Source organism: Crocuta crocuta, unplaced genomic scaffold, assembly GCF_008692635.1.
Source record: "Crocuta crocuta isolate KB4526 unplaced genomic scaffold, BGI_CrCroc_1.0 scaffold56, whole genome shotgun sequence".
NCBI lineage: Eukaryota > Metazoa > Chordata > Mammalia > Carnivora > Hyaenidae > Crocuta > Crocuta crocuta.
Window position 1 is genome coordinate 7,629,429 of NW_027531334.1, and position 12,415 is coordinate 7,641,843.

A 12,415-nucleotide genomic window follows, 5' to 3' on the forward strand; every position below is an offset into this window, starting at 1 on the left:
TCCTTCTGCCCTGTCCCCCACCTTCACTAAAACAAAAATAATTAAATTTCAAAAACCCCAAAATTTAATTTATCCCTCACATTTCAGAGAAGTATTAATGCATGGAATGAAGTCATGCATGAATTTATACTGTCCTTACTAGTAAATACCATAATCAGTATACGGATTCTATTGTTCAGAAGAAATATACTGCTAAATGTACTGTATACAATGCTTTTGAGTTTGAGTCATTCCTGTAAATAATTTTAGAGTGAAACTGAAATCAAAAGTAGCTAAGAGTTAAGGGGCACCTAGGTGGTCAGTCAGTTAAACATCTAAATCTTGATTTCAGCTCAAGTCATGATCTCATGTTCCTGAGATCAAGCCCCAAGTTGGGCTCTATGCGGACAGTATGGAACCTACTTGTGATTCTCTCTCTCTCTCTCTCTCTCTCTCTGCCTCTCCCCTGCTTACTTGCACATGTGCATGCACTCTCTCATAAATAAACAAACATTTTTTAAAAACTTGAAACAAAATGGGGTGCCTGAGTGGCTCACACAATTGAATGTCCAACTTTAGCTCAGGCCATGATCTCACAGTTCATAAATTCGAGCCCCACGTAGAGCTCTGTGCTGACAAACCTAGAACCTGTTTCTGATTCTGTGTCTCCCTCACTCTCTGCTCCCAACCCCACTGCTCATGCTCTGTCTTTCTCTCTCAAAAATAAACATTTTAAAAAAAAAGTAAGAATTAAAATACCTTTCAACCAATTAAACTAACATCCACAAAATTAGATCACTACTCAATGGCTTATCCTTCAGTCTATAAATACACAAGGTGAGATAATAAATTTCATAAGTCAATTTAAAATTATTTTTACCCAAAGATGTTTAAGTCTCCGAAGTTTGTTTCCTTTTGATTATGTTTTCTGTTTTAGATAGGCATCAAATCATCAGAAACTGAAATTATTCAAGAGACAGAATAGGTGCACTTAAAATTCAAAGATAAAATTAAGAGACTTAGGTTGATTCTATATCAATATCCAACAAGCAAATGCACTATTTACCCATAACTAATCTCAAACATCAACCAATTGACTTATCTAACAGAGAAGGTATACTACCATATAGAAAGAAGTACTACACAGATGGTCAATGAATTGTACTTAGACTATTATTTAAGAAATCCTAGCAACCATAACCTGACTTATGAGCTGATATCAGAGGAAAAGAGGGAAGAAGGAAAAAAGGGATAAAAAAGGGAGTGCAGGAGGTAGATAAAACAGGTAGATATAAGAAATTTAGGCCTTCTTGACCTGTTGACAGTGTTTCAAATACACAATTTTTTCTTTCCATTTTCTAAAATCTTAGGTAGAGCTGACCCTTGAACAATACATGAGCCCATGTACACACAAAATTGTTTTGATAAATACAGTGCAGTACTGGAAATACATTTTCTCTCCTTGTGATTTTCCTAATAACATGTTCCTTTCAGTAGCTTACCTTATTATATAAATATGGCATGTAATATATAAAATACACAAAATATGTGTTAATTGACTTTATGTTATATAGGTTAAGTTTCTGGTCAACAGTAGGCTGCTAGTAGTCAAGTTTCTGTGGAGTCAAAAGTTACACACAGATTTTCAACTTGCAAGGGGCTGGTGCTCCTGATAACAGCGTTATTCCAAAGGACAACTCTATATGCCATTTCCCTGTTTGAGTTTACAACCAACTCACAAAGTAAAAGAATACTGTCTAGAAAAATATGAATTGGCTTGATTATAGTAAACAGAAACAGGTATAATCCAAAAGAATAATTGAGTTACTCTGCATACTAATTTTCAAATACATTCTCTTCCTAGAACCAATGAATACATATGGAAATCAATTTTTCAATGATGTAATTCCTCCATTATACAAATCACTCTGATTTTCAGTTCTTAGACTTGATTCTTTCACTTGTAAGAAACTCATTTTCATGCACAGTGACTTCAAAGTGGAAAAAATATGAATTCAGTGATTTCAAAGGTCTCCCACCCGAAAGACACAATGATATTTTTAGAATTTTAGACTGTAATAAATGAGGTTTTCTTGTTTATAGATTCATAGAAAGTTTTTTTTTTCACTTTCATTTCACTCTCTGGTACAAAAAAAATGATTACTTCTGTTGTGAACTGAATTAGTGGCCCTCAAATTCAATTGGTGAAGCCCCACATCCTAATGTGACCATACTTGGAGACAGGCCCTAAAAGTAGGTAAAGGTCAAGTAAGATCATAGGGTAGGACCACTATCCAAAGAACTAGTGTCCTGTTAAGAGGAGGAAGGGACCCCAGAGTTTGCTCCCTCCATACAGAGAAAAGGTCATGTGAGTACAAAGCAAGAAGGTGGCTCTCTGCAAGCCAAGAAGGGAGACCTCACCAAAAACAGAATTTGCTTGCACCTTGATCATGGACTTTAGACCCCAGAATTGTGAGAAAATAAGTTCCTGTTGTCTGAGCCACCTACTCTGGAGTATTTTGTTATGTCAGCCCAAGCAGACCAGATAGTTTCTAAAACTAAAGAGCTTACAGATTTTAGGTAGTTTTACTCTACTGATAATCCAGGTGAATAACTGACAGTTACAAAGATGATCCACTTATATGGGCACCTGGGTGGTTCAGTCAATTGAGTGTCCAACTCTGGATTTCGGCTCAGGTCATGATCCCAGCATCATGGGATCAAGCCCCATGTTAGGCACTGTGGCAAGTGGGGAACCTACTTAGGATTTTCTCTCTTTTTCCTTCTGCCCCTCTCCCCACTTGCACATGCACCCTCTCCTTCTAAATAATAATTTAAAAAAAGATCCACTTATAAAGTGAAGAATTTGGAACAATTTGGAAGAGTAATTTATTCCTTTTAAATTATTTTGTATGTTTTTCTAAATTAAACAAATGAACTGTCATTTTAGAAACAGCATACAACTTTGACCCAAAAGAGGTATCAACTATATTGTGCCTGATTCTGAGAGTGTGAGGGAATAATATCAATAGAGAATGGCTTGAAGAAGTCTCAATAATTTAACCCTCATTAGAAAATAGTAACATAGGCAGCTCTCTCTGCCCATGGGTGTTGTCCCCATGTTTTAATTAAAATACGTTTTTGCACTGAAATTAAAAAAAAAACAACTGTTACATAAAATCTTGAGATAGAAATGTTGATTCTTTTGAAATCAAACAGCATTTACTCTACATGGTAAAGAAAATTTCATTGGCACTCTCTCCTGTTCTTGTACCTTGCATCAAGATTTTATCAAATGTGATTTAATCCAGATCTTATTAATATTCAGAGTGAAGAGCACATGTCTACATTTGTCAGTCACACTGTCTTTAAAACTCCTACATTTTCAGTGGTAAGAAGTGAATTATTAGATCATGGGGGATTTACTCTCTGCAGGATTTACTCTTTCACTCCATGTTAAGAATAAAGCCACTCCAGGGCCCGTGGGTGGCTCAGGCGGTTAAGCATCTGACTCCTAACATCAGCTCAGGTTGTGATCTCGAGGTCCTGATATTGAGCCCCAGGTCAAGCTCCACGCTGGAAGTACGGAGCCTGCTTAGGATGTTCTCTCTCCCTCTCTCTCTCTGCCCTTCCTCCACTCACACAGTCTCTCTCTCTCTCAAAATAAATGAACTTTAAAAAATAATAATAATAAAGCCAAAGCCACTTTGTACTTTTAGTAGAACTGTAGGAGAATATATAGGTCCTTTACGCATTCAGGACAATATATTAAAACACCTTAGAGGTATGTTTCTGTATTTACATATAAATATACACACATTTTACACATACATACACTGTCAGATGTCTGTGAAAGGTATTTTATAGTGCATTCAAGATTCTTGAACTCTGACCACAGTTTTCTTTTTTTTAACTTCCATTTCTTGAGTGCTTCCTAGGTGCCAGGTGCTACATCAGGCACTTGACATATTTCTTTTAATTCTCACAGTCCTACAAGGTAGAGATCAATACAAATAAGACTAGTAAATATACTGGAACCTTTTATTCTATGATGTAACAAGTTCCAACACTTGAAACATCAAGAAACTCCTTAACACTTGTCACAGATAGGGTACCATAGTTCACTGTGTTCTAGATTAACAAAAATGAAGGGATTTGTGGTCAAATAATTTCACATGTTCAAGAAATTCATTGTAAAGAATGAACAGACTTTCAGAAACTTTAAATACTAGATGCACTCTGTCTCTCCAAAAGAGCCATAGATTCAGATATTAAAGGTAAAATATGCACTGTGCATCCCAATCAGCCTTTCCTTACCCCATACCCTCTTTCTAAAGAGGCCACTCCTATCCAATGACATAATGGTTGGCCATGGGACATGTTTTGGCTAGTGAAATAAGAGGCAGTGACATGTGCCACTTCCAACCAACAGTTTTAAGTGTCACGTTTCTACTATCATTCCTTTTTTCCTTCCACTTTAAGAGTTATGCATTCCAGGGGCATCTGGGTGGCTCTGTCAGCTAAGCGTCAGACTCTCGATTTTGGCTCGGGTCATGATCTCACAGTTCATGAGGTTGAGCCCCATCTTGGGCTCCATGCTGATAGTGTAGATAGAGGCTGCTTGGGATTCTCTCTTTCCCTCTCTCTCTGCCCCTTCCCTGCTTGCGTGCTCTTGCTCTCAAAATAAATAAATCAATTTAGGAAGGAAGGAAGGGAGGGAGGGAGGGAGGGAGAGGAGGAAGGGAGGGAGGGATATGGGACCAGACCAGGCCCTGGAAGATCCTCAGAGACTACACCGACTCCTCACCCATTTACTGATGATGATACTGAGGCCCACATAGNGAAGGGGTTCTGTATCCCAGAAAGGTTGCTTCTTTAGCTTTGGTCCAGGAACAAAGAAGGCATTGAGCACAGTGTCAGCTGATTCATCAACAACATGAACAAGAGTGAGAAATAAATTTTTACTGCCATGAAGCACTCGGATTTGGGAACTCCTTGGATAATGAAACAACTCTGCCTAAACTGAATGATACATCATGTTTCCTAGATTTACTGGACTCTAGCATCCTTTGGCCATGTAACATCTTCCAGGATTTGCTGCCTAAATTATACTCCTGGATTCACACAGCATCTGCTTCTTAGTTAATACTGTATTTAAGATGACTGTAAATGTAAGGTAGAAGTATATAGTGTTAGTCACCTTCAATTAAGCTTCTTAAAATTTTATCAGCAATATGAATTTATGTCAGTTTCTTATAGTCAATAAAAAACATTTTATTGAAATAATCTGGTTAATATTCAGAAATCACAGATCAGATGGCTACTTAAGTCAAGACTGCCAAACTAATGCTGATGAACAATTTAGTTTCCAGAGCAGATCAGATAAAGGTCCCAGCTTTACTTTCTATGTATGTATTCATATTTAGCAAATTCAGAATACTGTCATAAATTTAAATTTTCTTTAAACCTCACTACATTCAACTCTTTAGGATCAATAATTGAGAACATATTTAATATTTCAGTATCAATATTCAAATATTCTATAGTCTATTCTGCTGACCCAGTAAAACCAAAATCAACTATACACTAACTGGCAGTCTTAAATCCAGAATCTGTATTTGAAACTTAATTATGCCTTCAAGGATGGCACAGAAAGGAGGAAAAATGATAACCAAATCCTAGTCTTCTCACTGACATTTAAGATTTTGTTGGTGTTTGGGGAGCCTGGGTGGCTCCATCAGTTAAGTGTCCGACTTTGGCTCAGGTAATGATCTCAGAGTCAGTGGGTTCAAGCCCCGCATCGGGCTGGAGCCTACTTCGGATTCTGAGTCTCCCTCCCTCTCTGGCCCCTCCCCAACTCACTCTCTGTTTCTGTCTCTCAAAATAAAATAAAGACATAAAAAAATTAGGAAAAAAAAAAAAGACGTTGTTGGTGTTTAAATATCCAAGTAAATAGATATTCAAGCTAAGTTGTACATAGGTTTCTGTATGTACAATAGGCCTTTCGTTTATACCCACATCATAAAAGCAATATGCAATCATATATTTCCTAAAACATGAAGGTAGCCACAGATATTCTAGACAGATTTGAAAAGCTAACAAAATACTTGAAAACAGGAAAAGTTAAGATTAATTCTCAATCAGAAAATTAAGGAATAAATTCAAAAAATAAGTCCTAAAAACTACAACTAAACAATATTTACTAGATTTTTTCATTTTAATTTACATCACATTCCTGTCTTTAAAGCATCAGTTCACCATAAAGTGTTCAGACATCAGTAATCACACATTCTACTCCCAGAAGGAGACAACTCTATGCATTTCAGTAGCCATTATTAAGATTAATCTTAAAACACTATTGCTGTATCTTAAAATCATTTTTTAAAAACTCGTCTCCTTCGGAAATAACTTATGTACAAGAGGACAATTATAGTAGGAGGTTCAGAGTTTGATATAATTTGTCACATACATATTCTGCAATCTCAACTTTTTCTTCACTGTGCGGTTTTCATATTCAGTTTCAGAATGCTGCCACTTGCCTCTATTATTTGTAACAGATTTTAAAAAACTACTCCATAATGCTTTGATACAAATCCATTTTTCAATTAAAGCCAAAGGCAGTGCAAACAAAAATAACTTGTGCAGACTAGACCCATTTTAATACTTATTTAGGTATGTAACCTCTATATATTCAGGACTTGAATAAACTGGACATTCCACCAGTAGCTCATTACTGTGGGGAAACAAATCAGGCATTCTGAAATTATTTTTTTAAAATTCATGATTTTAAGGGAAAATTTAACTTACTTGATGATGGAGATTAAAAGGTCACTTTAAAAAATAGTAATTCACCAAAAACGACAAACACCACACAAAGGCATCGCCCTGCCCTGATCACTATGGGAGGCGAACGCGTCAGATGGGCAAAAGCGGGGACCGGCGCGGACAGCACGCAGTTGTCGCCGGCTTCACTGCTTCCACCCGAGTCTGTTGCACCTGTGATGTGGCTCTTACCGGTCAAGTCAAGACTTTCCATTGTGATTTGAATGGAACATCAGAATTTCCAGCTTCTGTGATGCAGCAGGATTCTGTGAAAGACCCATAGGAAAGTGGTTAAATGGTGAGCCATGAAGGACTTTCAAGCAAAGCTGACACTCCTGGTCCTTTAGCAAAACTATACCCCCCAAAGTGAGTAACAGTTGAACAACCAAAATCAGGCAAATGATTAAAAGTTCCCATGCTAACACAATTTAGAGAAAGTGGCCTAAAGTGTTTATTGTCATTTTTAATTTAACAAAAAGAGAGTCACTAAAATTATTCAATGGAAAGTCTGAGATTCAAGTTATAGATAAAAAATTTTTATAGGCAATCACTTCTCAGTTTTTTGGCTGAAGTCAACTATAGAATTACATGCAAATTCACTGGAAAACCAGGACATTAAATTGACATTCTAACTAGATTCAAGTAATTTTAAATGACTGGTCCAACCAAACCAATAAGCTGTGGTTCAGATACTAATCTGATACTGTCTATTTTAAGTGTTCTAAAGATAATGAGTGAAGCAACACAGTTTTGTTTTGTTTTAAGGTGTGGAGTATGGGGAGACAGCCACAGAGAAAAAAATGTTACCAAAAAAATTACTTCCTAGCTAAAAGTGATGAAATAAATACAGGAAAGAGGATCAAAATCAGCAAAAGGTTGTCCACAAACACTAAATGGAAGACTTGACATTAATAATACTACAAATATAGACATATACCTAAATTGTATCACTTTTAAGAATTAAGTTATTTCAGTTTCTAGGTGAGATACATTTGTTTAGTTACCAGGATGCTCCAATAGTAATACTAAATTTACACTCAACTAAGAGGGAATTTCCTACCTCTGTGCTGATTATATTTCTTTACAATCAGCAAGCTATAACATACTTTAGAAACTGGATATCATGTACTGACTTATAGCTCTATCAATATTTTTAGTCATTTTATGGCATACCTGAAGTTTTTAACCTAATCAGCCACTATGACATGGAAGCACTTACATTAAATATCAAAAATATGTAATTATTCATCTGAGTAATCCTATCTAGACTTAGACAATTCAGTTATCACCCAGTGCTATTGAAAAATATAGCTGCAAACAATGAACAAAATATTAAATGGTTTCATGTGGCTTCATATAAGTTACTACTCATTCATCCATATTTTTTAAAACAACAGTATGGATGAAACAATAAATCCAGATCGTTGAAGCAAACTACAAAGGACACATATGAATACTTTCAAATTAAATAATTGTGTTTTTACAAAGGAAGTGTACAATTCCAAAAACCAAGTGGTAACATAAAGTCTATTCTTAATTATCATAAAATAGACAACATTATTAAAAACACTGTTTTAGAAAATACATTATCTCATATATTTAATCACCTAAGTTTTTCATATAAATCCAAAAGTCAATATAGAAAAGAACCATTAAAATAAACACTGTTTAAAAAAAAGGAAAGAAGGGCGCCTGGGTGGCTTAGTCGGTTAAGCCTCCGACTTTCGCTTAGGTCATGATCTCGCAGTTCGTGGGTTCGAGCCCCGCGTCGGGCTCTGTGCTGACTGCCAGCTCAGAGGCTGGAGCCTGTTTCAGTCTGTGACTCCCTCTCTCTCTGACCCTCCCCTGCTCACGCTGTCTCTCTCTCTCTCTCCTAGAAATAAATAAAACATTAAAAAATTTAAAAAAAAAAAAAAAGGAAAGAGAAACACTGTAAAAAAAATGGGTAAAAATCATGAATAACTATTAAAAAAGGTAGGTACATAAATTGGTATAAATGAAAAAAAGTTTACACTGCCAAAATTGGAAAAGGAGGGTCAAACATTAATTAACAGTGTGGATTTAATTCTTATTTTGAAGATTTGTGTAGCTTTTGGTTAAGAAGTGAGCACATGCTTTCTGAGAAAATACATTAATATATCCTATACACAGAACTTCTTTTAGGAGCTGAAAAATAAACTCTCCGTAATCTTCGGGTATTCTTGTTGATGTGTTTGTTTCTATAATCAAATACACACACACATACGCACACATCAAAAAATGGACTATAGCTACACCTTATTTTGATTATTATTCAATAATTTATCAGCTGTGATGCCACTATCTCCAGACAAGTGGGGAGGGACAGGAAGGAGGGTAACTATGCTGTGGCCAATAGGGATTTTTAAACTCTTAGGGTAACAGAGAGATCTTGTTGGACTTAACTGACTGACGAGAGAGAAGCCAGGGAATCAGCCACAGAGTAGAGGTCAACTTCAAAGCTGAAGATCCTACCTGGGACAGACTCCCTTAGAGTTCTCCGATAGTCAACCTTAGAGACTCCAGATTTTATCTGATTCCTACAAAAGCCCACATAAGTAGCTTTAGAAAAGCAATTTCAGCATAAGCTGCTCTGCATTTAAGTTACAAATACCTCTCAAAGTGCTCTCAGGTGATGGAAATGGGTGGCTGTGTGAGGTATCAGAGGACAGAGGGGGTCAAGCACTGGCAAATACCCAAGGCATGAACACAACCCTGCAGAATGGGGACTTGAGTGTGCCCTTCTACCACAGCCAAGGCAGATTTTCATCTCAGCCAGCCCATGCCTGTGTTTTCTGAGTCCCACTTTGGCTTCTTCTCAACCCTGACTCTCATTCTTAGCTCACACTGCCTTGTTAAGAATCTGTTCCCTTCTCCTTTTCAAGACCTATTTCCCACCTGTGACCCCACTGCCCCCAGAGGATGCAAACCTAGCAGGACTGATCAGGCACAGCTCAGGATTTCCTCTCAGGAACGTCATGGCAGGTGGGAGAACTATCTATTAAATATCTATTATTTACCTCTTAGTGCAAATTGGGCATCTGACTTGGCATTCGAAAAACCTATCTTAAAGAATGGGCCTCAGAAACCACTGCAAGATCCCAAAGCAACTGGCTTACTGGCACGGCTTGCGCACTGCCCCTTGGGGTGCTATGTTTTGAAAAGCTTATTATACTAAAAAAAGGTGAGGTGCCACTTCTTACAATGAGACAGACTCCCAATTAGTGTTAATGTACAGTATAACATTCAAAGACACATCATGGTAAAATCCCCTTCTATGTCAACACTGGGTGTTTTGCACCCTGATGTCATTACTGCCCCGTCAGTTCGGAAGAGACTCCAAGGCAACCATGTTGCCCACTTACATGGAAGAATATTTAATCCCCATGAATGACTGCTTTTCTGATGTTTTCATCAATTCTCTGGGTAATAGATTAAGCTTTAACTAACTCATTTTCATACATAACCTTAATTCAATCAAGCTCAATAAAAGTCATTCTGGACTGCAATTATTTGCTAAAGAACAATTACATTCAAATGAAAAAAAAATTGTTAGTCATGATACAATGCATGGTACAGATGCGTCTCCATTTATGGTACCAGAAACAACAACAAAAATAGCCAAACTGCTAGAAAAGGAAATAGATTTTTCCTCATTCTCCTGAAGAATAGAATACTCCTGGCTTTACACCTGAAGAAAACAACATGGAGAACCCAAAAAAGCACATTTGAAAATTATTTTCAATGTTTGTACTTTCAAAGAGACTATATTTCTAATCTAAGAGTCAGCATGACCTCTGAAAGCCAAAACAAGTCCAAGTCACAAATAACAGTCTTAATACTCATTCTTTTGCTAAATCTTTCACTGGTTTCCTCCATTTTCCCAGCAACATGTATTTCACTCTCCATACTTGATGATCCAGGTTTTCTTAAAATATTTTTTTCTGTCTTAAAACTACTTCTTTACATGAGTACAATTCTTATATTTTCCTCAATTCCCTCTTTTATATACTGCATGCTTACAAATAAAACTTAAATACAAACTCCAAGCTCTATGTGTAATATATCATATTTGTAGTCTAAAAAATTTTCCCCGGGGCACTTGGGTGGCTCAGTTGGTTACACATCTGACTTCTGCTCAGGCCATGATTTCATGGTTTGTGGGTTTGAGCCCCACACTGGGCTCTGTGTTGACAGCTCAGAGCCTGGGGCCTGCTTCAGATTCTGTGTCTCCCTCTCTCTCTGCCTCTTCCCTGCTAGTGCTCTTTCTCTCAAAAATAATAAACAATTAAAAAATAAATAAATTTTAAAATAAATAAAAGATTCTCACCGATTTAACAAAAGCCTTCCCTGTCCTGTGTGTGCCTAGGGTCTTCTACCCAATCTCCTCACAGGTGGCATCACACACATTACTCAATAGTACAGTACTGAAAATGCATATCAGCTATTTTATGATTTTGGCCAATGAATTCCACGCTTCAGGTCACTGTGGTCCACTCATGGGCCAAAGGATGCTTTTCCTAGATATAATAAGCTGATAGTCTGACCTCCAATTAAATCAATTCCTGAAATAAAATCTCTTCATATAGATGAAGATAACTGCAGAGATACATACTCACACACACACATACATAAGAACTTACACATACACAAATATATATGCTTTTTAACAAGTGCTGTCTTTATTCATACAATATATTATCAACACTTTCGTTAAAATCTTTATGCTTGAAGCTTAAACGACAGCTATTTCACAGGCATTTTTGGCCAGGCACCAATCTTTAACAGAAATTACAAGTGTCAGCTATACTGAAAATGGAAATCTCTTAAAAGAAAATGCAAATTTGAAGTACCTCTCTGTCATCTTCCCACACAGGCCCTTGCATTTCCTCATGACCCAGGGCCTTTTGGGTAAGGAACTTTAAAGATAGTAAAATAGGCAAAACAAGAGTTCTCTAGATATGTAAGTCATTACAGATTTGTCCATCTGTTTGGACTTCCCAGTACGCTGTTAGAAAACACTAGCAGGCAGAGACAAAAAATTCTAGCAATCATTGTTTGACATGGACCTCTTATGATAGCAAGATGAAAGATTTGGAGGATGCCTGGGTGGCTCAGTCGGTTAAGTCTCCCACTCTTGATTTCGGCTCAGGTCATGATCTCACGGTTTGTAAGATTGAACCCTGTGTTGGGTTCTGCACTGACAGTATGGAGCCTGCTTGGGAGCCCCTCTTTCCCTCTCTTTCTGCCCCTCCCCTACTTGTGTGCTCTCCCTCTCTCTCTCAAAATAAATAAATAAACTTAAAAAGATAGAAAGGTTTAGAAATCCTCTCCTTTCCAGTACTCAATATTGACCAATTATAAAACTATGATTTAAAAACTACCTACCACTTATCTATATGCCAACAGCACAGAGATACAAATGATATAACCTTTTACGGTTTGAGAAATTATTAATGACTTACCACCTATTAACACTGTAAACAGTAAGTTTGAGTTGCTGGTTTTTAGAAGCTGATGATCTAGTGGAGTAATTATACTCTCTCTCTCAGATACACACACACATGTTAAATAATAGTAGAGAAAAATGTATGTC

The 12,415-nt window shown here is 36.9% G+C and overlaps 1 protein-coding gene across 5 annotated transcripts in view; it reads right to left on the reverse strand.

Moving 5' to 3' along the window:
* BBX (BBX high mobility group box domain containing) overlaps positions 1-12,415 on the reverse strand; it is a 275,195-nt gene that overhangs the window by 157,529 nt on the left and 105,251 nt on the right. For 4 of the 5 annotated variants that reach the window (XM_077771915.1, XM_077771914.1, XM_077771910.1 and 1 more), the window contains exon 3: positions 6,994-7,067. The gene's annotated coding sequence lies outside the window, so the exon portion shown is untranslated. Of the gene's footprint in view, positions 1-3,814; positions 3,913-6,993; positions 7,068-12,415 lie in introns of those variants that run through there. The other variant, XM_077771913.1, reaches the window with a different exon arrangement.